The sequence below is a fragment of the Pristiophorus japonicus genome, unplaced genomic scaffold (genome assembly GCF_044704955.1).
Source record: "Pristiophorus japonicus isolate sPriJap1 unplaced genomic scaffold, sPriJap1.hap1 HAP1_SCAFFOLD_210, whole genome shotgun sequence".
NCBI classification, from domain to species: Eukaryota; Metazoa; Chordata; class Chondrichthyes; family Pristiophoridae; genus Pristiophorus; species Pristiophorus japonicus.
Window position 1 is genome coordinate 320868 of NW_027251799.1, and position 25365 is coordinate 346232.

At 44.8% G+C, this 25365-nt stretch overlaps 22 non-coding genes across 22 annotated transcripts; all 22 read right to left on the minus strand.

Moving 5' to 3' along the window:
* Positions 1-1257: 1257 nt before the first annotated feature.
* Positions 1258-1339, minus strand: trnas-gcu (transfer RNA serine (anticodon GCU)). The gene has a single exon. It is a non-coding gene; the product is annotated as a tRNA-Ser (tRNA).
* Positions 1340-1584: 245 nt separating this feature from the next.
* Positions 1585-1673, minus strand: trnar-ucg (transfer RNA arginine (anticodon UCG)). Its single transcript is given in 2 exon segments — positions 1585-1620; positions 1637-1673. It is a non-coding gene; the product is annotated as a tRNA-Arg (tRNA).
* Positions 1674-3601: 1928 nt separating this feature from the next.
* trnas-gcu (transfer RNA serine (anticodon GCU)) lies at positions 3602-3683 on the minus strand. Its single transcript has one exon. It is a non-coding gene; the product is annotated as a tRNA-Ser (tRNA).
* A 245-nt stretch (positions 3684-3928) lies between these two features.
* On the minus strand, positions 3929-4017 carry trnar-ucg (transfer RNA arginine (anticodon UCG)). Its single transcript is given in 2 exon segments — positions 3929-3964; positions 3981-4017. It is a non-coding gene; the product is annotated as a tRNA-Arg (tRNA).
* Positions 4018-5945: 1928 nt separating this feature from the next.
* Positions 5946-6027, minus strand: trnas-gcu (transfer RNA serine (anticodon GCU)). Its single transcript has one exon. It is a non-coding gene; the product is annotated as a tRNA-Ser (tRNA).
* A 244-nt stretch (positions 6028-6271) lies between these two features.
* Positions 6272-6361, minus strand: trnar-ucg (transfer RNA arginine (anticodon UCG)). The gene is given in 2 exon segments: positions 6272-6308; positions 6325-6361. It is a non-coding gene; the product is annotated as a tRNA-Arg (tRNA).
* A 1927-nt stretch (positions 6362-8288) lies between these two features.
* trnas-gcu (transfer RNA serine (anticodon GCU)) lies at positions 8289-8370 on the minus strand. Its single transcript has one exon. It is a non-coding gene; the product is annotated as a tRNA-Ser (tRNA).
* A 245-nt stretch (positions 8371-8615) lies between these two features.
* Positions 8616-8704, minus strand: trnar-ucg (transfer RNA arginine (anticodon UCG)). Its single transcript is given in 2 exon segments — positions 8616-8651; positions 8668-8704. It is a non-coding gene; the product is annotated as a tRNA-Arg (tRNA).
* Positions 8705-10632: 1928 nt separating this feature from the next.
* On the minus strand, positions 10633-10714 carry trnas-gcu (transfer RNA serine (anticodon GCU)). Its single transcript has one exon. It is a non-coding gene; the product is annotated as a tRNA-Ser (tRNA).
* A 245-nt stretch (positions 10715-10959) lies between these two features.
* On the minus strand, positions 10960-11048 carry trnar-ucg (transfer RNA arginine (anticodon UCG)). The gene is given in 2 exon segments: positions 10960-10995; positions 11012-11048. It is a non-coding gene; the product is annotated as a tRNA-Arg (tRNA).
* Positions 11049-12976: 1928 nt separating this feature from the next.
* trnas-gcu (transfer RNA serine (anticodon GCU)) lies at positions 12977-13058 on the minus strand. The gene has a single exon. It is a non-coding gene; the product is annotated as a tRNA-Ser (tRNA).
* A 255-nt stretch (positions 13059-13313) lies between these two features.
* Positions 13314-13402, minus strand: trnar-ucg (transfer RNA arginine (anticodon UCG)). Its single transcript is given in 2 exon segments — positions 13314-13349; positions 13366-13402. It is a non-coding gene; the product is annotated as a tRNA-Arg (tRNA).
* A 1928-nt stretch (positions 13403-15330) lies between these two features.
* Positions 15331-15412, minus strand: trnas-gcu (transfer RNA serine (anticodon GCU)). The gene has a single exon. It is a non-coding gene; the product is annotated as a tRNA-Ser (tRNA).
* A 245-nt stretch (positions 15413-15657) lies between these two features.
* On the minus strand, positions 15658-15746 carry trnar-ucg (transfer RNA arginine (anticodon UCG)). The gene is given in 2 exon segments: positions 15658-15693; positions 15710-15746. It is a non-coding gene; the product is annotated as a tRNA-Arg (tRNA).
* Positions 15747-17674: 1928 nt separating this feature from the next.
* Positions 17675-17756, minus strand: trnas-gcu (transfer RNA serine (anticodon GCU)). Its single transcript has one exon. It is a non-coding gene; the product is annotated as a tRNA-Ser (tRNA).
* Positions 17757-18011: 255 nt separating this feature from the next.
* On the minus strand, positions 18012-18100 carry trnar-ucg (transfer RNA arginine (anticodon UCG)). The gene is given in 2 exon segments: positions 18012-18047; positions 18064-18100. It is a non-coding gene; the product is annotated as a tRNA-Arg (tRNA).
* A 1928-nt stretch (positions 18101-20028) lies between these two features.
* Positions 20029-20110, minus strand: trnas-gcu (transfer RNA serine (anticodon GCU)). Its single transcript has one exon. It is a non-coding gene; the product is annotated as a tRNA-Ser (tRNA).
* Positions 20111-20355: 245 nt separating this feature from the next.
* On the minus strand, positions 20356-20444 carry trnar-ucg (transfer RNA arginine (anticodon UCG)). The gene is given in 2 exon segments: positions 20356-20391; positions 20408-20444. It is a non-coding gene; the product is annotated as a tRNA-Arg (tRNA).
* Positions 20445-22372: 1928 nt separating this feature from the next.
* Positions 22373-22454, minus strand: trnas-gcu (transfer RNA serine (anticodon GCU)). The gene has a single exon. It is a non-coding gene; the product is annotated as a tRNA-Ser (tRNA).
* Positions 22455-22699: 245 nt separating this feature from the next.
* trnar-ucg (transfer RNA arginine (anticodon UCG)) lies at positions 22700-22788 on the minus strand. The gene is given in 2 exon segments: positions 22700-22735; positions 22752-22788. It is a non-coding gene; the product is annotated as a tRNA-Arg (tRNA).
* A 1928-nt stretch (positions 22789-24716) lies between these two features.
* On the minus strand, positions 24717-24798 carry trnas-gcu (transfer RNA serine (anticodon GCU)). Its single transcript has one exon. It is a non-coding gene; the product is annotated as a tRNA-Ser (tRNA).
* Positions 24799-25043: 245 nt separating this feature from the next.
* trnar-ucg (transfer RNA arginine (anticodon UCG)) lies at positions 25044-25132 on the minus strand. Its single transcript is given in 2 exon segments — positions 25044-25079; positions 25096-25132. It is a non-coding gene; the product is annotated as a tRNA-Arg (tRNA).
* Positions 25133-25365: the final 233 nt, after the last annotated feature.

A 25365-nucleotide genomic window follows, 5' to 3' on the forward strand; every position in this document is an offset into this window, starting at 1 on the left:
AATGATCTTGAACAGACAGCAAATCCCCTTAAAAGGGACACGGAAATAGAATGAATAAAAACAGATAAATATGTAAAACTCGGCAGGTCGTGCAGATTTTGTGGAGGAAGAATCCGGTTTCACGTTCTGTCGGATAATAATTCCGATATTTCAGGAAAAAGTTAAAGATTACAGACGTTTTCAACAAAAATAGCGCCTGGAAAAAATACGCAGCGAGAAATGTCAAATGGGAACGTTTGTGATGCAGCGGAACGAAGGAGTGATTAAATAATACATGGCACAATGGAGAAAGGCAAAGTGGGTGGTAATCGGGCAATAACGGAACAAAGGATGGTCCAGAGGAAGTGTTAGTGGGAATAGCAGAACCATTACCAGACAATGGGAGCGGTGCTTATCATCCGATACGTTGAACCTAATGTTGAGGCCAGAAGACGAGAACATGCTTACAATATAGGCTGTCACCGCCTTTTAATCAGACCAGGCAGCTTTGCCAGCCCGGATTGATTTCCTGTATGCTTTGAAGTCGGCAGCCAAGGGACGAATTCAAAAAGCAGCTTCTCTCATCTTTTCAGCTCTAGAGAACCAGGACGAACTCATATTCAGGGCAGAGGTGGAGATTGACGCTGAATGTATGCTTATCCCAATTGAGGTGAACTTATGCGTACAGACAGGAAGATATACTGATCAAGTATCGGCCGGAACCAAACAAGGCTTTCGGTTATCCAACGAGTCACAGAGCCGAGTACCTCTGAGATATTTTAACTTTACTCAGTTTGGCGGGTTTCACTTTGCTCTGGGATTTGGATGCTGAGGGAACATCGGCGTAAAATCACACGTTTTAACGTGAAATACGTCTGTTTTCTCACATGTCGAGCGGCTGTTAGAAGCGGAAATTTGAGTAAAACATGGCGGGGCTCGTCCGGGATTTGGCCCGTGACTCTCGCATTTCAAATGTGATCATTCCGAAGGGAGAATTATAACCGTGGACCAACGAGCCGCCGACAGTGAAAAGCGCAGCTCTCAGATTCTGACGGTGGTGAGAAATGATATTATGGCCCATCGTGCATGTGCTGTCTCTCAGATACCTATCTAATTAGTGCCCCTCGCCATTGTACTGCAACTGTTCTCCTCTTGACGAATATATTATTAATTTGAGACATGACATGAGGAAAGTACAGCATCCCTGTAAGTAAAAGGGGAATTTGGCGATTAGGTTAAATGTGAATGTCAAAAATTGTTTAAGCTGCAAGCCAACGACGACGAGAATGGGATTCGAACCCAAGCGTGCAGAGCACAATGGATTAGCAGTCCATCGCCTTAACCTCTCGGCCACCTCGTCTCTGCTATAAGATATCGTCAGCCATTCAATCTCCTGCTTTTTGTATCCAAACAGAAATAATGTGCAAGAAAGTCCACTTCACAGCTTGCTCTGCCCGTGCATGCAGATCGACAATGATGAAAACTTGCCATGAGATTCTTTGAGCAAACAGCCTTCCTTCACTTCAGGTGAGTGACTGGAAGAGATGGTTGGTTTCTCGGCAGAATCACAACAAAGAATATAAAATGTCTCGTAGCGAGCTAAGTTGACCGCGGCAGAACTCGAACCTGCAATCTTCTGATAACTTTGCGGTTGTCATCGAAGTCAGACGCCTTATCCATTAGGCCACGCGGCCGCTGCCAGCTACATTCATTGTTTTGTTGTATATATTGCGAGCAAATTCGGGGCAACTGCAATATCAAGGAGTGGATTCAGGAAAAGATGAGCATATTTCGAGTGAATGAACAGATGCACTGCGATCTGGGTGCGCACCGGCGCAGGCAACCCCAATGTAAATTGGAACACTATAGTTTAACAATTCGGTCATTGCAGCTGAAATCATACTCCTTCTCAAACAATACAGGATGACCCGGGTTTATGAGAAAATCCGTTTTAAAGGGAAAGATTATGAACCGGAACTGACAACCAGCCCATTTAAACAGACACAGAATGATCCGGGATTGCAAGGACATCCCTTTTACCCAGATGCAGAATGACCCTTGACTGACAGCAGTTCCCGTTTAAAAGAATAAAGTGAGATTTCGATCATCCCTGAAGGCAATTGTGCAGTGGGGCTCAGGACCACGCGGCGCAGAGACTGTTGTTGAAGCCACAGGTGATAGACAAGGAGGGAGGGAAGGACGTAAAACCAGCCCAGTCTGAAACACACAAACAAACTAATATTCCTTAACCTCCAAAGGCAGGTTTTGAAATTTCAAATTGGAAATCCGGGACAGACAGCACATCCCTTTGAAACAGACACAGAATGATGAGGGTCTGATAGCACACCATTTTACAGAGACAGAGAATGATCTTGAACAGACAGCAAATCCCCTTAAAAGGGACACGGAAATAGAATGAATAAAAACAGATAAATATGTAAAACTCGGCAGGTCGTGCAGATTTTGTGGAGGAAGAATCCGGTTTCACGTTCTGTCGGATAATAATTCCGATATTTCAGGAAAAAGTTAAAGATTACAGATGTTTTCAACAAAAATAGCGCCTGGAAAAAATACGCAGCGAGAAATGTCAAATGGGAACGTTTGTGATGCAGCGGAACGAAGGAGTGATTAAATAATACATGGTACAATGGAGAAAGGCAAAGTGGGTGGTAATCGGGCAATAACGGAACAAAGGATGGTCCAGAGGAAGTGTTAGTGGGAATAGCAGAACCATTACCAGACAATGGGAGCGGTGCTTATCATCCGATACGTTGAACCTAATGTTGAGGCCAGAAGACGAGAACATGCTTACAATATAGGCTGTCACCGCCTTTTAATCAGACCAGGCAGCTTTGCCAGCCCGGATTGATTTCCTGTATGCTTTGAAGTCGGCAGCCAAGGGACGAATTCAAAAAGCAGCTTCTCTCATCTTTTCAGCTCTAGAGAACCAGGACGAACTCATATTCAGGGCAGAGGTGGAGATTGACGCTGAATGTATGCTTATCCCAATTGAGGTGAACTTATGCGTACAGACAGGAAGATATACTGATCAAGTATCGGCCGGAACCAAACAAGGCTTTCGGTTATCCAACGAGTCACAGAGCCGAGTACCTCTGAGATATTTTAACTTTACTCAGTTTGGCGGGTTTCACTTTGCTCTGGAATTTGGATGCTGAGGGAACATCGGCGTAAAATCACACGTTTTAACGTGAAATACGTCTGTTTTCTCACATGTCGAGCGGCTGTTAGAAGCGGAAATTTGAGTAAAACATGGCGGGGCTCGTCCGGGATTTGGCCCGTGACTCTCGCATTTCAAATGTGATCATTCCGAAGGGAGAATTATAACCGTGGACCAACGAGCCGCCGACAGTGAAAAGCGCAGCTCTCAGATTCTGACGGTGGTGAGAAATGATATTATGGCCCATCGTGCATGTGCTGTCTCTCAGATACCTATCTAATTAGTGCCACTCGCCATTGTACTGCAACTGTTCTCCTTTTGACGAATATATTATTAATTTGAGACATGACATGAGGAAAGTACAGCATCCCTGTAAGTAAAAGGGGAATTTGGCGATTCGGTTCAATGTGAATGTCAAAAAGTGTTTAAGCTGCAAGCCAACGACGACGAGAATAGGATTCGAACCCATGCGTGCAGAGCATAATGGATTAGCAGTCCATCGCCTTAACCTCTCGGCCACCTCGTCTCTGCTATAAGATATCGTCAGCCATTCAATCTCCTGCTTTTTGTATCCAAACAGAAATAATGTGCAAGAAAGTCCACTTCACAGCTTGCTCTGCCCGTGCATGCAGATCGACAATGATGAAAACTTGCCATGAGATTCTTTGAGCAAACAGCCTTCCTTCACTTCAGGTGAGTGACTGGAAGAGATGGTTGGTTTCTCGGCAGAATCACAAGAAAGAATATAAAATGTCTCGTAGCGAGCTAAGTTGACCGCGGCAGGACTCGAACCTGCAATCTTCTGATAACTTTGCGGTTGTCATCGAAGTCAGACGCCTTATCCATTAGGCCACGCGGCCGCTGCCAGCAACATTCATTGTGTTGTTGTATATATTGCGAGCAAATTCGGGGCAACTGCAATATCAAGGAGTGGATTTAGGAAAAGATGAGCATATTTCGAGTGAATGAACAGATGCACTGCGATCTGGGTGCGCACCGGCGCAGGCAACCCCAATGTAAATTGGAACACTATAGTTTAACAATTCGGTCATTGCAGCTGAAATCATACTCCTTCTCAAACAATACAGGATGACCCGGGTTTATGAGAAAATCCGTTTTAAAGGGAAAGATTATGAACCGGAACTGACAACCAGCCCATTTAAACAGTCACAGAATGATCCGGGATTGCAAGGACATCCCTTTTACCCAGATGCAGAATGACCCTTGACTGACAGCAGTTCCCGTTTAAAAGAATAAAGTGAGATTTCGATCATCCCTGAAGGCAATTGTGCAGTGGGGCTCAGGACCACGCGGCGCAGAGACTGTTATTGAAGCCACAGGTGATAGACAAGGAGGGAGGGAAGGACGTAAAACCAGCCCAGTCTGAAACACACAAACAAACTAATATTCCTTAACCTCCAAAGGCAGGTTTTGAAATTTCAAATTGGAAATCCGGGACAGACAGCACATCCCTTTGAAACAGACACAGAATGATGAGGGTCTGATAGCACACCATTTTACAGAGACAGAGAATGATCTTGAACAGACAGCAAATCCCCTTAAAAGGGACACGGAAATAGAATGAATAAAAACAGATAAATATGTAAAACTCGGCAGGTCGTGCAGATTTTGTGGAGGAAGAATCCGGTTTCACGTTCTGTCGGATAATAATTCCGATATTTCAGGAAAAAGTTAAAGATTACATATGTTTTCAACAAAAATCGCGCCTGGAAAAAATACGCAGCGAGAAATGTCAAATGGGAACGTTTGTGATGCAGCGGAACGAAGGAGTGATTAAATAATACATGGCACAATGGAGAAAGGCAAAGTGGGTGGTAATCGGGCAATAACGTAACAAAGTATGGTCCAGAGGAAGTGTTAGTGGGAATAGCAGAACCATTAACAGACAATAGGAGCGGTGCTTATCATCCGATACGTTGAACCTAATGTTGAGGCCAGAAGACGAGAACATGCTTACAATATAGGCTGTCACCGCCTTTTAATCAGACCAGGCAGCTTTGCCAGCCCGGATTGATTTCCTGTATGCTTTGAAGTCGGCAGCCAAGGGACGAATTCAAAAAGCAGCTTCTCTCATCTTTTCAGCTCTAGAGAACCAGGACGCACTCATATTCAGGGCAGAGGTGGAGATTGACGCTGAATGTGTGCTTATCCCAATTGAGGTGAACTTATGCGTACAGACAGGAAGATATACTGATCAAGTATCGGCCGGAACCAAACAAGGCTTTCGGTTATCCAACGAGTCACAGAGCCGAGTACCTCTGAGATATTTTAACTTTACTCAGTTTGGCGGGTTTCACTTTGCTCTGGGATTTGGATGCTGAGGGAACATCGGCGTAAAATCACACGTTTTAACGTGAAAAACGTCTGTTTTCTCACATGTCGAGCGGCTGTTAGAAGCGGAAATTTGAGTAAAACATGGCGGGGCTCGTCCGGGATTTGGCCCGTGACTCTCGCATTTCAAATGTGATCATTCCGAAGGGATAATCATAATCGTGGACCAACGAGCCGCCGACAGTGAAAAGCGCAGCTCTCAGATTCTGACGGTGGTGAGAAATGATATTATGGCACATCGTGCATGTGCTGTCTCTCAGATACCTATCTAATTAGTGCCCCTCGCCATTGTACTGCAACTGTTCTCCTTTTGACGAATATATTATTAATTTGAGACATGACATGAGGAAAGTACAGCATCCCTGTAAGTAAAAGGGGAATTTGGCGATTCGGTTCAATGTGAATGTCAAAAAGTGTTTAAGCTGCAAGCCAACGACGACGAGAATGGGATTCGAACCCATGCGTGCAGAGCACAATGGATTAGCAGTCCATCGCCTTAACCTCTCGGCCACCTCGTCTCTGCTATAAGATATCGTCAGCCATTCAATCTCCTGCTTTTTGTATCCAAACAGAAATAATGTGCAAGAAAGTCCACTTCACAGCTTGCTCTGCCCGTGCATGCAGATCGACAATGATGAAAACTTGCCATGAGATTCTTTGAGCAAACAGCCTTCCTTCACTTCAGGTGAGTGACTGGAAGAGATGGTTGGTTTCTCGGCAGAATCACAACAAAGAATATAAAATGTCTCGTAGCGAGCTAAGTTGACCGCGGCAGGACTCGAACCTGCAATCTTCTGATAACTTTGCGGTTGTCATCGAAGTCAGACGCCTTATCCATTAGGCCACGCGGCAGCTGCCAGCAACATTCATTGTGTTGTTGTATATATTGCGAGCAAATTCGGGGCAACTGCAATATCAAGAAGTGGATTTAGGAAAAGATGAGCATATTTCGAGTGAATGAACAGATGCACTGCGATCTGGGTGCGCACCGGCGCAGGCAACCCCAATGTAAATTGGAACACTATAGTTTAACAATTCGGTCATTGCAGCTGAAATCATACTCCTTCTCAAACAATACAGGATGACCCGGGTTTATGAGAAAATCCGTTTTAAAGGGAAAGATTATGAACCGGAACTGACAACCAGCCCATTTAAACAGACACAGAATGATCCGGGATTGCAAGGACATCCCTTTTACCCAGATGCAGAATGACCCTTGATTGACAGCAGTTCCCGTTTAAAAGAATAAAGTGAGATTTCGATCATCCCTGAAGGCAATTGTGCAGTGGGGCTCAGGACCACGCGGCGCAGAGACTGTTATTGAAGCCACAGGTGATAGACAAGGAGGGAGGGAAGGACGTAAAACCAGCCCAGTCTGAAACACACAAACAAACTAATATTCCTTAACCTCCAAAGGCAGGTTTTGAAATTTCAAATTGGAAATCCGGGACAGACAGCACATCCCTTTGAAACAGACACAGAATGATGAGGGTCTGATAGCACACCATTTTACAGAGACAGAGAATGATCTTGAACAGACAGCAAATCCCCTTAAAAGGGACACGGAAATAGAATGAATAAAAACAGATAAATATGTAAAACTCGGCAGGTCGTGCAGATTTTGTGGAGGAAGAATCCGGTTTCACGTTCTGTCGGATAATAATTCCGATATTTCAGGAAAAAGTTAAAGATTACAGACGTTTTCAACAAAAATAGCGCCTGGAAAAAATACGCAGCGAGAAATGTCAAATGGGAACGTTTGTGATGCAGCGGAACGAAGGAGTGATTAAATAATACATGGCACAATGGAGAAAGGCAAAGTGGGTGGTAATCGGGCAATAACGGAACAAAGGATGGTCCAGAGGAAGTGTTAGTGGGAATAGCAGAACCATTACCAGACAATGGGAGCGGTGCTTATCATCCGATACGTTGAACCTAATGTTGAGGCCAGAAGACGAGAACATGCTTACAATATAGGCTGTCACCGCCTTTTAATCAGACCAGGCAGCTTTGCCAGCCCGGATTGATTTCCTGTATGCTTTGAAGTCGGCAGCCAAGGGACGAATTCAAAAAGCAGCTTCTCTCATCTTTTCAGCTCTAGAGAACCAGGACGAACTCATATTCAGGGCAGAGGTGGAGATTGACGCTGAATGTATGCTTATCCCAATTGAGGTGAACTTATGCGTACAGACAGGAAGATATACTGATCAAGTATCGGCCGGAACCAAACAAGGCTTTCGGTTATCCAACGAGTCACAGAGCCGAGTACCTCTGAGATATTTTAACTTTACTCAGTTTGGCGGGTTTCACTTTGCTCTGGGATTTGGATGCTGAGGGAACATCGGCGTAAAATCACACGTTTTAACGTGAAATACGTCTGTTTTCTCACATGTCGAGCGGCTGTTAGAAGCGGAAATTTGAGTAAAACATGGCGGGGCTCGTCCGGGATTTGGCCCGTGACTCTCGCATTTCAAATGTGATCATTCCGAAGGGAGAATTATAACCGTGGACCAACGAGCCGCCGACAGTGAAAAGCGCAGCTCTCAGATTCTGACGGTGGTGAGAAATGATATTATGGCCCATCGTGCATGTGCTGTCTCTCAGATACCTATCTAATTAGTGCCCCTCGCCATTGTACTGCAACTGTTCTCCTCTTGACGAATATATTATTAATTTGAGACATGACATGAGGAAAGTACAGCATCCCTGTAAGTAAAAGGGGAATTTGGCGATTAGGTTAAATGTGAATGTCAAAAGTGTTTAAGCTGCAAGCCAACGACGACGAGAATGGGATTCGAACCCAAGCGTGCAGAGCACAATGGATTAGCAGTCCATCGCCTTAACCTCTCGGCCACCTCGTCTCTGCTATAAGATATCGTCAGCCATTCAATCTCCTGCTTTTTGTATCCAAACAGAAATAATGTGCAAGAAAGTCCACTTCACAGCTTGCTCTGCCCGTGCATGCAGATCGACAATGATGAAAACTTGCCATGAGATTCTTTGAGCAAACAGCCTTCCTTCACTTCAGGTGAGTGACTGGAAGAGATGGTTGGTTTCTCGGCAGAATCACAACAAAGAATATAAAATGTCTCGTAGCGAGCTAAGTTGACCGCGGCAGAACTCGAACCTGCAATCTTCTGATAACTTTGCGGTTGTCATCGAAGTCAGACGCCTTATCCATTAGGCCACGCGGCCGCTGCCAGCTACATTCATTGTTTTGTTGTATATATTGCGAGCAAATTCGGGGCAACTGCAATATCAAGGAGTGGATTCAGGAAAAGATGAGCATATTTCGAGTGAATGAACAGATGCACTGCGATCTGGGTGCGCACCGGCGCAGGCAACCCCAATGTAAATTGGAACACTATAGTTTAACAATTCGGTCATTGCAGCTGAAATCATACTCCTTCTCAAACAATACAGGATGACCCGGGTTTATGAGAAAATCCGTTTTAAAGGGAAAGATTATGAACCGGAACTGACAACCAGCCCATTTAAACAGACACAGAATGATCCGGGATTGCAAGGACATCCCTTTTACCCAGATGCAGAATGACCCTTGACTGACAGCAGTTCCCGTTTAAAAGAATAAAGTGAGATTTCGATCATCCCTGAAGGCAATTGTGCAGTGGGGCTCAGGACCACGCGGCGCAGAGACTGTTGTTGAAGCCACAGGTGATAGACAAGGAGGGAGGGAAGGACGTAAAACCAGCCCAGTCTGAAACACACAAACAAACTAATATTCCTTAACCTCCAAAGGCAGGTTTTGAAATTTCAAATTGGAAATCCGGGACAGACAGCACATCCCTTTGAAACAGACACAGAATGATGAGGGTCTGATAGCACACCATTTTACAGAGACAGAGAATGATCTTGAACAGACAGCAAATCCCCTTAAAAGGGACACGGAAATAGAATGAATAAAAACAGATAAATATGTAAAACTCGGCAGGTCGTGCAGATTTTGTGGAGGAAGAATCCGGTTTCACGTTCTGTCGGATAATAATTCCGATATTTCAGGAAAAAGTTAAAGATTACAGATGTTTTCAACAAAAATAGCGCCTGGAAAAAATACGCAGCGAGAAATGTCAAATGGGAACGTTTGTGATGCAGCGGAACGAAGGAGTGATTAAATAATACATGGCATAATGGAGAAAGGCAAAGTGGGTGGTAATCGGGCAATAACGTAACAAAGGATGGTCCAGAGGAAGTGTTAGTGGGAATAGCAGAACCATTACCAGACAATGGGAGCGGTGCTTATCATCCGATACGTTGAACCTAATGTTGAGGCCAGAAGACGAGAACATGCTTACAATATAGGCTGTCACCGCCTTTTAATCAGACCAGGCAGCTTTGCCAGCCCGGATTGATTTCCTGTATGCTTTGAATTCGGCAGCCAAGGGACGAATTCAAAAAGCAGCTTCTCTCATCTTTTCAGCTCTAGAGAACCAGGACGAACTCATATTCAGGGCAGAGGTGGAGATTGACGCTGAATGTATGCTTATCCCAATTGAGGTGAACTTATGCGTACAGACAGGAAGATATACTGATCAAGTATCGGCCGGAACCAAACAAGGCTTTCGGTTATCCAACGAGTCACAGAGCCGAGTACCTCTGAGATATTTTAACTTTACTCAGTTTGGCGGGTTTCACTTTGCTCTGGGATTTGGATGCTGAGGGAACATCGGCGTAAAATCACACGTTTTAACGTGAAATACGTCTGTTTTCTCACATGTCGAGCGGCTGTTAGAAGCGGAAATTTGAGTAAAACATGGCGGTGCTCGTCCGGGATTTGGCCCGTGACTCTCGCATTTCAAATGTGATCATTCCGAAGGGAGAATTATAACCGTGGACCAACGAGCCGCCGACAGTGAAAAGCGCAGCTCTCAGATTCTGACGGTGGTGAGAAATGATATTATGGCCCATCGTGCATGTGCTGTCTCTCAGATACCTATCTAATTAGTGCCCCTCGCCATTGTACTGCAACTGTTCTCCTCTTGACGAATATATTATTAATTTGAGACATGACATGAGGAAAGTACAGCATCCCTGTAAGTAAAAGGGGAATTTGGCGATTAGGTTAAATGTGAATGTCAAAAAGTGTTTAAGCTGCAAGCCAACGACGACGAGAATGGGATTCGAACCCAAGCGTGCAGAGCACAATGGATTAGCAGTCCATCGCCTTAACCTCTCGGCCACCTCGTCTCTGCTATAAGATATCGTCAGCCATTCAATCTCCTGCTTTTTGTATCCAAACAGAAATAATGTGCAAGAAAGTCCACTTCACAGCTTGCTCTGCCCGTGCATGCAGATCGACAATGATGAAAACTTGCCATGAGATTCTTTGAGCAAACAGCCTTCCTTCACTTCAGGTGAGTGACTGGAAGAGATGGTTGGTTTCTCGGCAGAATCACAACAAAGAATATAAAATGTCTCGTAGCGAGCTAAGTTGACCGCGGCAGAACTCGAATCTGCAATCTTCTGATAACTTTGCGGTTGTTATCGAAGTCAGACGCCTTATCCATTAGGCCACGCGGCCGCTGCCAGCTACATTCATTGTTTTGTTGTATATATTGCGAGCAAATTCGGGGCAACTGCAATATCAAGGAGTGGATTCAGGAAATGATGAGCATATTTCGAGTGAATGAACAGATGCACTGCGATCTGGGTGCGCACCGGCGCAGGCAACCCCAATGTAAATTGGAACACTATAGTTTAACAATTCGGTCATTGCAGCTGAAATCATACTCCTTCTCAAACAATACAGGATGACCCGGGTTTATGAGAAAATCCGTTTTAAAGGGAAAGATTATGAACCGGAACTGACAACCAGCCCATTTAAACAGACACAGAATGATCCGGGATTGCAAGGACATCCCTTTTACCCAGATGCAGAATGACCCTTGACTGACAGCAGTTCCCGTTTAAAAGAATAAAGTGAGATTTCGATCATCCCTGAAGGCAATTGTGCAGTGGGGCTCAGGACCACGCGGCGCAGAGACTGTTGTTGAAGCCACAGGTGATAGACAAGGAGGGAGGGAAGGACGTAAAACCAGCCCAGTCTGAAACACACAAACAAACTAATATTCCTTAACCTCCAAAGGCAGGTTTTGAAATTTCAAATTGGAAATCCGGGACAGACAGCACATCCCTTTGAAACAGACACAGAATGATGAGGGTCTGATAGCACACCATTTTACAGAGACAGAGAATGATCTTGAACAGACAGCAAATCCCCTTAAAAGGGACACGGAAATAGAATGAATAAAAACAGATAAATATGTAAAACTCGGCAGGTCGTGCAGATTTTGTGGAGGAAGAATCCGGTTTCACGTTCTGTCGGATAATAATTCCGATATTTCAGGAAAAAGTTAAAGATTACAGACGTTTTCAACAAAAATAGCGCCTGGAAAAAATACGCAGCGAGAAATGTCAAATGGGAACGTTTGTGATGCAGCGGAACGAAGGAGTGATTAAATAATACATGGCATAATGGAGAAAGGCAAAGTGGGTGGTAATCGGGCAATAACGTAACAAAGGATGGTCCAGAGGAAGTGTTAGTGGGAATAGCAGAACCATTACCAGACAATGGGAGCGGTGCTTATCATCCGATACGTTGAACCTAATGTTGAGGCCAGAAGACGAGAACATGCTTACAATATAGGCTGTCACCGCCTTTTAATCAGACCAGGCAGCTTTGCCAGCCCGGATTGATTTCCTGTATGCTTTGAATTCGGCAGCCAAGGGACGAATTCAAAAAGCAGCTTCTCTCATCTTTTCAGCTCTAGAGAACCAGGACGAACTCATATTCAGGGCAGAGGTGGAGATTGACGCTGAATGTATGCTTATCCCAATTGAGGTGAACTTATGCGTACAGACAGGAAGATATACTGATCAAGTATCGGCCGGAACCAAACAAGGCTTTCGGTTATCCAACGAGTCACAGAGCCGAGTACCTCTGAGATATTTTAACTTTACTCAGTTTGGCGGGTTTCACTTTGCTCTGGGATTTGGATGCTGAGGGAACATCGGCGTAAAATCACACGTTTTAACGTGAAATACGTCTGTTTTCTCACATGTCGAGCGGCTGTTAGAAGCGGAAATTTGAGTAAAACATGGCGGGGCTCGTCCGGGATTTGGCCCGTGACTCTCGCATTTCAAATGTGATCATTCCGAAGGGAGAATCATAGCCGTGGACCAATGAGCCGCCGACAGTGAAAAGCGCAGCTCTCAGATTCTGACGGTGGTGAGAAATGATATTATGGCCCACCGTGCATGTGCTGTCTCTCAGATACCTATCTAATTAGTGCCCCTCGCCATTGTACTGCAACTGTTCTCCTCTTGACGAATATATTATTAATTTGAGACATGACATGAGGAAAGTACAGCATCCCTGTAAGTAAAAGGGGAATTTGGCGATTAGGTTAAATGTGAATGTCAAAAAGTGTTTAAGCTGCAAGCCAACGACGACGAGAATGGGATTCGAACTCATGCGTGCAGAGCACAATGGATTAGCAGTCCATCGCCTTAACCTCTCGGCCACCTCGTCTCTGCTATAAGATATCGTCAGCCATTCAATCTCCTGCTTTTTGTATCCAAACAGAAATAATGTGCAAGAAAGTCCAAGAAAGTCCACTTCACAGCTTGCTCTGCCCGTGCATGCAGATCGACAATGATGAAAACTTGCCATGAGATTCTTTGAGCAAACAGCCTTCCTTCACTTCAGGTGAGTGACTGGAAGAGATGGTTGGTTTCTCGGCAGAATCACAACAAAGAATATAAAATGTCTCGTAGCGAGCTAAGTTGACCGCGGCAGGACTCGAACCTGCAATCTTCTGATAACTTTGCGGTTGTCATCGAAGTCAGACGCCTTATCCATTAGGCCACGCGGCCGCTGCCAGCAACATTCATTGTGTTGTTCTATATATTGCGAGCAAATTCGGGGCAACTGCAATATCAAGGAGTGGATTTAGGAAAAGATGAGCATATTTCGAGTGAATGAACAGATGCACTGCGATCTGGGTGCGCACCGGCGCAGGCAACCCCAATGTAAATTGGAACACTATAGTTTAACAATTCGGTCATTGCAGCTGAAATCATACTCCTTCTCAAACAATACAGGATGACCCGGGTTTATGAGAAAATCCGTTTTAAAGGGAAAGATTATGAACCGGAACTGACAACCAGCCCATTTAAACAGACACAGAATGATCCGGGATTGCAAGGACATCCCTTTTACCCAGATGCAGAATGACCCTTGACTGACAGCAGTTCACTTTTAAAAGAATAAAGTGAGATTTCGATCATCCCTGAAGGCAATTGTGCAGTGGGGCTCAGGACCACGCGGCGCAGAGACTGTTATTGAAGCCACAGGTGATAGACAAGGAGGGAGGGAAGGACGTAAAACCAACCCAGTCTGAAACACACAAACAAACTAATATTCCTTAACCTCCAAAGGCAGGTTTTGAAATTTCAAATTGGAAATCCGGGACAGACAGCACATCCCTTTGAAACAGACACAGAATGATGAGGGTCTGATAGCACACCATTTTACAGAGACAGAGAATGATCTTGAACAGACAGCAAATCCCCTTAAAAGGGACACGGAAATAGAATGAATAAAAACAGATAAATATGTAAAACTCGGCAGGTCGTGCAGATTTTGTGGAGGAAGAATCCGGTTTCACGTTCTGTCGGATAATAATTCCGATATTTCAGGAAAAAGTTAAAGATTACAGATGTTTTCAACAAAAATAGCGCCTGGAAAAAATACGCAGCGAGAAATGTCAAATGGGAACGTTTGTGATGCAGCGGAACGAAGGAGTGATTAAATAATACATGGCACAATGGAGAAAGGCAAAGTGGGTGGTAATCGGGCAATAACGGAACAAAGGATGGTCCAGAGGAAGTGTTAGTGGGAATAGCAGAACCATTACCAGACAATGGGAGCGGTGCTTATCATCCGATACGTTGAACCTAATGTTGAGGCCAGAAGACGAGAACATGCTTACAATATAGGCTGTCACCGCCTTTTAATCAGACCAGGCAGCTTTGCCAGCCCGGATTGATTTCCTGTATGCTTTGAATTCGGCAGCCAAGGGACGAATTCAAAAAGCAGCTTCTCTCATCTTTTCAGCTCTAGAGAACCAGGACGAACTCATATTCAGGGCAGAGGTGGAGATTGACGCTGAATGTATGCTTATCCCAATTGAGGTGAACTTATGCGTACAGACAGGAAGATATACTGATCAAATATCGGCCGGAACCAAACAAGGCTTTCGGTTATCCAACGAGTCACAGAGCCGAGTACCTCTGAGATATTTTAACTTTACTCAGTTTGGCGGGTTTCACTTTGCTCTGGGATTTGGATGCTGAGGGAACATCGGCGTAAAATCACACGTTTTAACGTGAAATACGTCTGTTTTCTCACATGTCGAGCGGCTGTTAGAAGCGGAAATTTGAGTAAAACATGGCGGGGCTCGTCCGGGATTTGGCCCGTGACTCTCGCATTTCAAATGTGATCATTCCGAAGGGAGAATTATAACCGTGGACCAACGAGCCGCCGACAGTGAAAAGCGCAGCTCTCAGATTCTGACGGTGGTGAGAAATGATATTATGGCCCATCGTGCATGTGCTGTCTCTCAGATACCTATCTAATTAGTGCCCCTCGCCATTGTACTGCAACTGTTCTCCTCTTTACGAATATATTATTAATTTGAGACATGACATGAGGAAAGTACAGCATCCCTGTAAGTAAAAGGGGAATTTGGCGATTCGGTTCAATGTGAATGTCAAAAAGTGTTTAAGCTGCAATCCAACGACGACGAGAATGGGGTTCGAACCCATGCGTGCAGAGCACAATGGATGAGCAGTCCATCGCCTGAACCTCTCGGCCACCTCGTCTCTGCTATAAGATATCGTCAGCCATTCAATCTCCTGCTTTTTGTATCCAAACAGAAATAATGTGCAAGAAAGTCCACTTCATAGCTTGCTCTGCCCGTGCATGCAGATCGACAATGATGAAAACTTGCCATGAGATTCTTTGAGCAAACAGCCTTCCTTCACTTCAGGTGAGTGACTGGAAGAGATGGTTGGTTTCTCGGCAGAATCACAACAAAGAATATAAAATGTCTCGTAGCGAGCTAAGTTGACCGCGGCAGAACTCGAATCTGCAATCTTCTGATAACTTTGCGGTTGTCATCGAAGTCAGACGCCTTATCCATTAGGCCACGCGGCCGCTGCCAGCTACATTCATTGTTTTGTTGTATATATTGCGAGCAAATTCGGGGCAACTGCAATATCAAGGAGTGGATTCAGGAAATGATGAGCATATTTCGAGTGAATGAACAGATGCACTGCGATCTGGGTGCGCACCGGCGCAGGCAACCCCAATGTAAATTGGAACACTATAGTTTAACAATTCGGTCATTGCAGCTGAAATCATACTCCTTCTCAAACAATACAGGATGACCCGGGTTTATGAGAAAATCCGTTTTAAAGGGAAAGATTATGAACCGGAACTGACAACCAGCCCATTTAAACAGACACAGAATGATCCGGGATTGCAAGGACATCCCTTTTACCCAGATGCAGAATGACCCTTGACTGACAGCAGTTCCCGTTTAAAAGAATAAAGTGAGATTTCGATCATCCCTGAAGGCAATTGTGCAGTGGGGCTCAGGACCACGCGGCGCAGAGACTGTTGTTGAAGCCACAGGTGATAGACAAGGAGGGAGGGAAGGACGTAAAACCAGCCCAGTCTGAAACACACAAACAAACTAATATTCCTTAACCTCCAAAGGCAGGTTTTGAAATTTCAAATTGGAAATCCGGGACAGACAGCACATCCCTTTGAAACAGACACAGAATGATGAGGGTCTGATAGCACACCATTTTACAGAGACAGAGAATGATCTTGAACAGACAGCAAATCCCCTTAAAAGGGACACGGAAATAGAATGAATAAAAACAGATAAATATGTAAAACTCGGCAGGTCGTGCAGATTTTGTGGAGGAAGAATCCGGTTTCACGTTCTGTCGGATAATAATTCCGATATTTCAGGAAAAAGTTAAAGATTACAGACGTTTTCAACAAAAATAGCGCCTGGAAAAAATACGCAGCGAGAAATGTCAAATGGGAACGTTTGTGATGCAGCGGAACGAAGGAGTGATTAAATAATACATGGCATAATGGAGAAAGGCAAAGTGGGTGGTAATCGGGCAATAACGTAACAAAGGATGGTCCAGAGGAAGTGTTAGTGGGAATAGCAGAACCATTACCAGACAATGGGAGCGGTGCTTATCATCCGATACGTTGAACCTAATGTTGAGGCCAGAAGACGAGAACATGCTTACAATATAGGCTGTCACCGCCTTTTAATCAGACCAGGCAGCTTTGCCAGCCCGGATTGATTTCCTGTATGCTTTGAATTCGGCAGCCAAGGGACGAATTCAAAAAGCAGCTTCTCTCATCTTTTCAGCTCTAGAGAACCAGGACGAACTCATATTCAGGGCAGAGGTGGAGATTGACGCTGAATGTATGCTTATCCCAATTGAGGTGAACTTATGCGTACAGACAGGAAGATATACTGATCAAGTATCGGCCGGAACCAAACAAGGCTTTCGGTTATCCAACGAGTCACAGAGCCGAGTACCTCTGAGATATTTTAACTTTACTCAGTTTGGCGGGTTTCACTTTGCTCTGGGATTTGGATGCTGAGGGAACATCGGCGTAAAATCACACGTTTTAACGTGAAATACGTCTGTTTTCTCACATGTCGAGCGGCTGTTAGAAGCGGAAATTTGAGTAAAACATGGCGGGGCTCGTCCTGGATTTGGCCCGTGACTCTCGCATTTCAAATGTGATCATTCCGAAGGGAGAATCATAGCCGTGGACCAATGAGCCGCCGACAGTGAAAAGCGCAGCTCTCAGATTCTGACGGTGGTGAGAAATGATATTATGGCCCACCGTGCATGTGCTGTCTCTCAGATACCTATCTAATTAGTGCCCCTCGCCATTGTACTGCAACTGTTCTCCTCTTGACGAATATATTATTAATTTGAGACATGACATGAGGAAAGTACAGCATCCCTGTAAGTAAAAGGGGAATTTGGCGATTAGGTTAAATGTGAATGTCAAAAAGTGTTTAAGCTGCAAGCCAACGACGACGAGAATGGGATTCGAACTCATGCGTGCAGAGCACAATGGATTAGCAGTCCATCGCCTTAACCTCTCGGCCACCTCGTCTCTGCTATAAGATATCGTCAGCCATTCAATCTCCTGCTTTTTGTATCCAAACAGAAATAATGTGCAAGAAAGTCCAAGAAAGTCCACTTCACAGCTTGCTCTGCCCGTGCATGCAGATCGACAATGATGAAAACTTGCCATGAGATTCTTTGAGCAAACAGCCTTCCTTCACTTCAGGTGAGTGACTGGAAGAGATGGTTGGTTTCTCGGCAGAATCACAACAAAGAATATAAAATGTCTCGTAGCGAGCTAAGTTGACCGCGGCAGGACTCGAACCTGCAATCTTCTGATAACTTTGCGGTTGTCATCGAAGTCAGACGCCTTATCCATTAGGCCACGCGGCCGCTGCCAGCAACATTCATTGTGTTGTTCTATATATTGCGAGCAAATTCGGGGCAACTGCAATATCAAGGAGTGGATTTAGGAAAAGATGAGCATATTTCGAGTGAATGAACAGATGCACTGCGATCTGGGTGCGCACCGGCGCAGGCAACCCCAATGTAAATTGGAACACTATAGTTTAACAATTCGGTCATTGCAGCTGAAATCATACTCCTTCTCAAACAATACAGGATGACCCGGGTTTATGAGAAAATCCGTTTTAAAGGGAAAGATTATGAACCGGAACTGACAACCAGCCCATTTAAACAGACACAGAATGATCCGGGATTGCAAGGACATCCCTTTTACCCAGATGCAGAATGACCCTTGACTGACAGCAGTTCACTTTTAAAAGAATAAAGTGAGATTTCGATCATCCCTGAAGGCAATTGTGCAGTGGGGCTCAGGACCACGCGGCGCAGAGACTGTTATTGAAGCCACAGGTGATAGACAAGGAGGGAGGGAAGGACGTAAAACCAACCCAGTCTGAAACACACAAACAAACTAATATTCCTTAACCTCCAAAGGCAGGTTTTGAAATTTCAAATTGGAAATCCGGGACAGACAGCACATCCCTTTGAAACAGACACAGAATGATGAGGGTCTGATAGCACACCATTTTACAGAGACAGAGAATGATCTTGAACAGACAGCAAATCCCCTTAAAAGGGACACGGAAATAGAATGAATAAAAACAGATAAATATGTAAAACTCGGCAGGTCGTGCAGATTTTGTGGAGGAAGAATCCGGTTTCACGTTCTGTCGGATAATAATTCCGATATTTCAGGAAAAAGTTAAAGATTACAGATGTTTTCAACAAAAATAGCGCCTGGAAAAAATACGCAGCGAGAAATGTCAAATGGGAACGTTTGTGATGCAGCGGAACGAAGGAGTGATTAAATAATACATGGCACAATGGAGAAAGGCAAAGTGGGTGGTAATCGGGCAATAACGGAACAAAGGATGGTCCAGAGGAAGTGTTAGTGGGAATAGCAGAACCATTACCAGACAATGGGAGCGGTGCTTATCATCCGATACGTTGAACCTAATGTTGAGGCCAGAAGACGAGAACATGCTTACAATATAGGCTGTCACCGCCTTTTAATCAGACCAGGCAGCTTTGCCAGCCCGGATTGATTTCCTGTATGCTTTGAATTCGGCAGCCAAGGGACGAATTCAAAAAGCAGCTTCTCTCATCTTTTCAGCTCTAGAGAACCAGGACGAACTCATATTCAGGGCAGAGGTGGAGATTGACGCTGAATGTATGCTTATCCCAATTGAGGTGAACTTATGCGTACAGACAGGAAGATATACTGATCAAATATCGGCCGGAACCAAACAAGGCTTTCGGTTATCCAACGAGTCACAGAGCCGAGTACCTCTGAGATATTTTAACTTTACTCAGTTTGGCGGGTTTCACTTTGCTCTGGGATTTGGATGCTGAGGGAACATCGGCGTAAAATCACACGTTTTAACGTGAAATACGTCTGTTTTCTCACATGTCGAGCGGCTGTTAGAAGCGGAAATTTGAGTAAAACATGGCGGGGCTCGTCCGGGATTTGGCCCGTGACTCTCGCATTTCAAATGTGATCATTCCGAAGGGAGAATTATAACCGTGGACCAACGAGCCGCCGACAGTGAAAAGCGCAGCTCTCAGATTCTGACGGTGGTGAGAAATGATATTATGGCCCATCGTGCATGTGCTGTCTCTCAGATACCTATCTAATTAGTGCCCCTCGCCATTGTACTGCAACTGTTCTCCTCTTTACGAATATATTATTAATTTGAGACATGACATGAGGAAAGTACAGCATCCCTGTAAGTAAAAGGGGAATTTGGCGATTCGGTTCAATGTGAATGTCAAAAAGTGTTTAAGCTGCAATCCAACGACGACGAGAATGGGGTTCGAACCCATGCGTGCAGAGCACAATGGATGAGCAGTCCATCGCCTGAACCTCTCGGCCACCTCGTCTCTGCTATAAGATATCGTCAGCCATTCAATCTCCTGCTTTTTGTATCCAAACAGAAATAATGTGCAAGAAAGTCCACTTCATAGCTTGCTCTGCCCGTGCATGCAGATCGACAATGATGAAAACTTGCCATGAGATTCTTTGAGCAAACAGCCTTCCTTCACTTCAGGTGAGTGACTGGAAGAGATGGTTGGTTTCTCGGCAGAATCACAACAAAGAATATAAAATGTCTCGTAGCGAGCTAAGTTGACCGCGGCAGGACTCGAACCTGCAATCTTCTGATAACTTTGCGGTTGTCATCGAAGTCAGACGCCTTATCCATTAGGCCACGCGGCCGCTGCCAGCAACATTCATTGTGTTGTTGTATATATTGCGAGCAAATTCGGGGCAACTGCAATATCAAGGAGTGGATTTAGGAAAAGATGAGCATATTTCGAGTGAATGAACAGATGCACTGCGATCTAGGTGCGCACCGGCGCAGGCAACCCCAATGTAAATTGGAACACTATAGTTTAACAATTCGGTCATTGCAGCTGAAATCATACTCCTTCTCAAACAATACAGGATGACCCGGGTTTATGAGAAAATCCGTTTTAAAGGGAAAGATTATGAACCGGAACTGACAACCAGCCCATTTAAACAGACACAGAATGATCCGGGATTGCAAGGACATCCCTTTTACCCAGATGCAGAATGACCCTTGACTGACAGCAGTTCCCGTTTAAAAGAATAAAGTGAGATTTCGATCATCCCTGAAGGCAATTGTGCAGTGGGGCTCAGGACCACGCGGCGCAGAGACTGTTATTGAAGCCACAGGTGATAGACAAGGAGGGAGGGAAGGACGTAAAACCAGCCCAGTCTGAAACACACAAACAAACTAATATTCCTTAACCTCCAAAGGCAGGTTTTGAAATTTCAAATTGGAAATCCGGGACAGACAGCACATCCCTTTGAAACAGACACAGAATGATGAGGGTCTGATAGCACACCATTTTACAGAGACAGAGAATGATCTTGAACAGACAGCAAATCCCCTTAAAAGGGACACGGAAATAGAATGAATAAAAACAGATAAATATGTAAAACTCGGCAGGTCGTGCAGATTTTGTGGAGGAAGAATCCGGTTTCACGTTCTGTCGGATAATAATTCCGATATTTCAGGAAAAAGTTAAAGATTGCAGATGTTTTCAACAAAAATAGCGCCTGGAAAAAATACGCAGCGAGAAATGTCAAATGGGAACGTTTGTGATGCAGCGGAACGAAGGAGTGATTAAATAATACATGGCACAATGGAGAAAGGCAAAGTGGGTGGTAATCGGGCAATAACGTAACAAAGGATGGTCCAGAGGAAGTGTTAGTGGGAATAGCAGAACCATTACCAGACAATGGGAGCGGTGCTTATCATCCGATACGTTGAACCTAATGTTGAGGCCAGAAGACGAGAACATGCTTACAATATAGGCTGTCACCGCCTTTTAATCAGACCAGGCAGCTTTGCCAGCCCGGATTGATTTCCTGTATGCTTTGAATTCGGCAGCCAAGGGACGAATTCAAAAAGCAGCTTCTCTCATCTTTTCAGCTCTAGAGAACCAGGACGAACTCATATTCAGGGCAGAGGTGGAGATTGACGCTGAATGTATGCTTATCCCAATTGAGGTGAACTTATGCGTACAGACAGGAAGATATACTGATCAAGTATCGGCCGGAACCAAACAAGGCTTTCGGTTATCCAACGAGTCACAGAGCCGAGTACCTCTGAGATATTTTAACTTTACTCAGTTTGGCGGGTTTCACTTTGCTCTGGGATTTGGATGCTGAGGGAACATCGGCGTAAAATCACACGTTTTAACGTGAAATACGTCTGTTTTCTCACATGTCGAGCGGCTGTTAGAAGCGGAAATTTGAGTAAAACATGGCGGGGCTCGTCCGGGATTTGGCCCGTGACTCTCGCATTTCAAATGTGATCATTCCGAAGGGAGAATTATAACCGTGGACCAACGAGCCGCCGACAGTGAAAAGCGCAGCTCTCAGATTCTGACGGTGGTGAGAAATGATATTATGGCCCATCGTGCATGTGCTGTCTCTCAGATACCTATCTAATTAGTGCCCCTCGCCATTGTACTGCAACTGTTCTCCTCTTGACGAATATATTATTAATTTGAGACATGACATGAGGAAAGTACAGCATCCCTGTAAGTAAAAGGGGAATTTGGCGATTCGGTTCAATGTGAATGTCAAAAAGTGTTTAAGCTGCAAGCCAACGACGACGAGAATGGGGTTCGAACCCATGCGTGCAGAGCACAATGGATGAGCAGTCCATCGCCTGAACCTCTCGGCCACCTCGTCTCTGCTATAAGATATCGTCAGCCATTCAATCTCCTGCTTTTTGTATCCAAACAGAAGTAATGTGCAAGAAAGTCCACTTCATAGCTTGCTCTGCCCGTGCATGCAGATCGACAATGATGAAAACTTGCCATGAGATTCTTTGAGCAAACAGCCTTCCTTCACTTCAGGTGAGTGACTGGAAGAGATGGTTGGTTTCTCGGCAGAATCACAACAAAGAATATAAAATGTCTCGTAGCGAGCTAAGTTGACCGCGGCAGGACTCGAACCTGCAATCTTCTGATAAATTTGCGGTTGTCATCGAAGTCAGACGCCTTATCCATTAGGCCACGCGGCCGCTGCCAGCAACATTCATTGTGTTGTTGTATATATTGCGAGCAAATTCGGGGCAACTGCAATATCAAGGAGTGGATTTAGGAAAAGATGAGCATATTTCGAGTGAATGAACAGATGCACTGCGATCTGGGTGCGCACCGGCGCAGGCAACCCCAATGTAAATTGGAACACTATAGTTTAACAATTCGGTCATTGCAGCTGAAATCATACTCCTTCTCAAACAATACAGGATGACCCGGGTTTATGAGAAAATCCGTTTTAAAGGGAAAGATTATGAACCGGAACTGACAACCAGCCCATTTAAACAGACACAGAATGATCCGGGATTGCAAGGACATCCCTTTTACCCAGATGCAGAATGACCCTTGACTGACAGCAGTTCCCGTTTAAAAGAATAAAGTGAGATTTCGATCATCCCTGAAGGCAATTGTGCAGTGGGGCTCAGGACCACGCGGCGCAGAGACTGTTATTGAAGCCACAGGTGATAGACAAGGAGGGAGGGAAGGACGTAAAACCAGCCCAGTCTGAAACACACAAACAAACTAATATTCCCTAACCTCCAAAGGCAGGTTTTGAAATTTCAAATTGGAAATCCGGGACAGACAGCACATCCCTTTGAAACAGACACAGAATGATGAGTGTCTGATAGCACACCATTTTACAGAGACAGAGAATGATCTTGAACAGACAGCAAATCCCCTTAAAAGGGACACGGAAATAGAATGAATAAAAACAGAAAAATATGTAAAACTCGGCAGGTCGTGCAGATTTTGTGGAGGAAGAATCCGGTTTCACGTTCTGTCGGATAATAATTCCGATATTTCAGGAAAAAGTTAAAGATTACAGATGTTTTCAACAAAAATAGCGCCTGGAAAAAATACGCAGCGAGAAATGTCAAATGGGAACGTTTGTGATGCAGCGGAACGAAGGAGTGATTAAATAATACATGGCACAATGGAGAAAGGCAAAGTGGGTGGTAATCGGGCAATAACGTAACAAAGGATGGTCCAGAGGAAGTGTTAGTGGGAATAGCAGAACCATTACCAGACAATGGGAGCGGTGCTTATCATCCGATACGTTGAACCTAATGTTGAGGCCAGAAGACGAGAACATGCTTACAATATAGGCTGTCACCGCCTTTTAATCAGACCAGGCAGCTTTGCCAGCCCGGATTGATTTCCTGTATGCTTTGAATTCGGCAGCCAAGGGACGAATTCAAAAAGCAGCTTCTCTCATCTTTTCAGCTCTAGAGAACCAGGACGAACTCATATTCAGGGCAGAGGTGGAGATTGACGCTGAATGTATGCTTATCCCAATTGAGGTGAACTTATGCGTACAGACAGGAAGATATACTGATCAAGTATCGGCCGGAACCAAACAAGGCTTTCGGTTATCCAACGAGTCACAGAGCCGAGTACCTCTGAGATATTTTAACTTTACTCAGTTTGGCGGGTTTCACTTTGCTCTGGGATTTGGATGCTGAGGGAACATCGGCGTAAAATCACACGTTTTAACGTGAAATACGTCTGTTTTCTCACATGTCGAGCGGCTGTTAGAAGCGGAAATTTGAGTAAAACATGGCGGGGCTCGTCCGGGATTTGGCCCGTGACTCTCGCATTTCAAATGTGATCATTCCGAAGGGAGAATTATAACCGTGGACCAACGAGCCGCCGACAGTGAAAAGCGCAGCTCTCAGATTCTGACGGTGGTGAGAAATGATATTATGGCCCATCGTGCATGTGCTGTCTCTCAGATACCTATCTAATTAGTGCCCCTCGCCATTGTACTGCAACTGTTCTCCTCTTGACGAATATATTATTAATTTGAGACATGACATGAGGAAAGTACAGCATCCCTGTAAGTAAAAGGGGAATTTGGCGATTCGGTTCAATGTGAATGTCAAAAAGTGTTTAAGCTGCAAGCCAACGACGACGAGAATGGGATTCGAACCCATGCGTGCAGAGCACGATGGATGAGCAGTCCATCGCCTGAACCTCTCGGCCACCTCGTCTCTGCTATAAGATATCGTCAGCCATTCAATCTCCTGCTTTTTGTATCCAAACAGAAATAATGTGCAAGAAAGTCCACTTCATAGCTTGCTCTGCCCGTGCATGCAGATCGACAATGATGAAAACTTGCCATGAGATTCTTTGAGCAAACAGCCTTCCTTCACTTCAGGTGAGTGACTGGAAGAGATGGTTGGCTTCTCGGCAGAATCACAGCAAAGAATATAAAATGTCTCGTAGCGAGCTAAGTTGACCGCGGCAGGACTCGAACCTGCAATCTTCTGATAACTTTGCGGTTGTCATCGAAGTCAGACGCCTTATCCATTAGGCCACGCGGCCGCTGCCAGCAACATTCATTGTGTTGTTGTATATATTGCGAGCAAATTCGGGGCAACTGCAATATCAAGGAGTGGATTTAGGAAAAGATGAGCATATTTCGAGTGAATGAACAGATGCACTGCGATCTGGGTGCGCACCGGCGCAGGCAACCCCAATGTAAATTGGAACACTATAGTTTAACAATTCGGTCATTGCAGCTTAAATCATACTCCTTCTCAAACAATACAGGATGA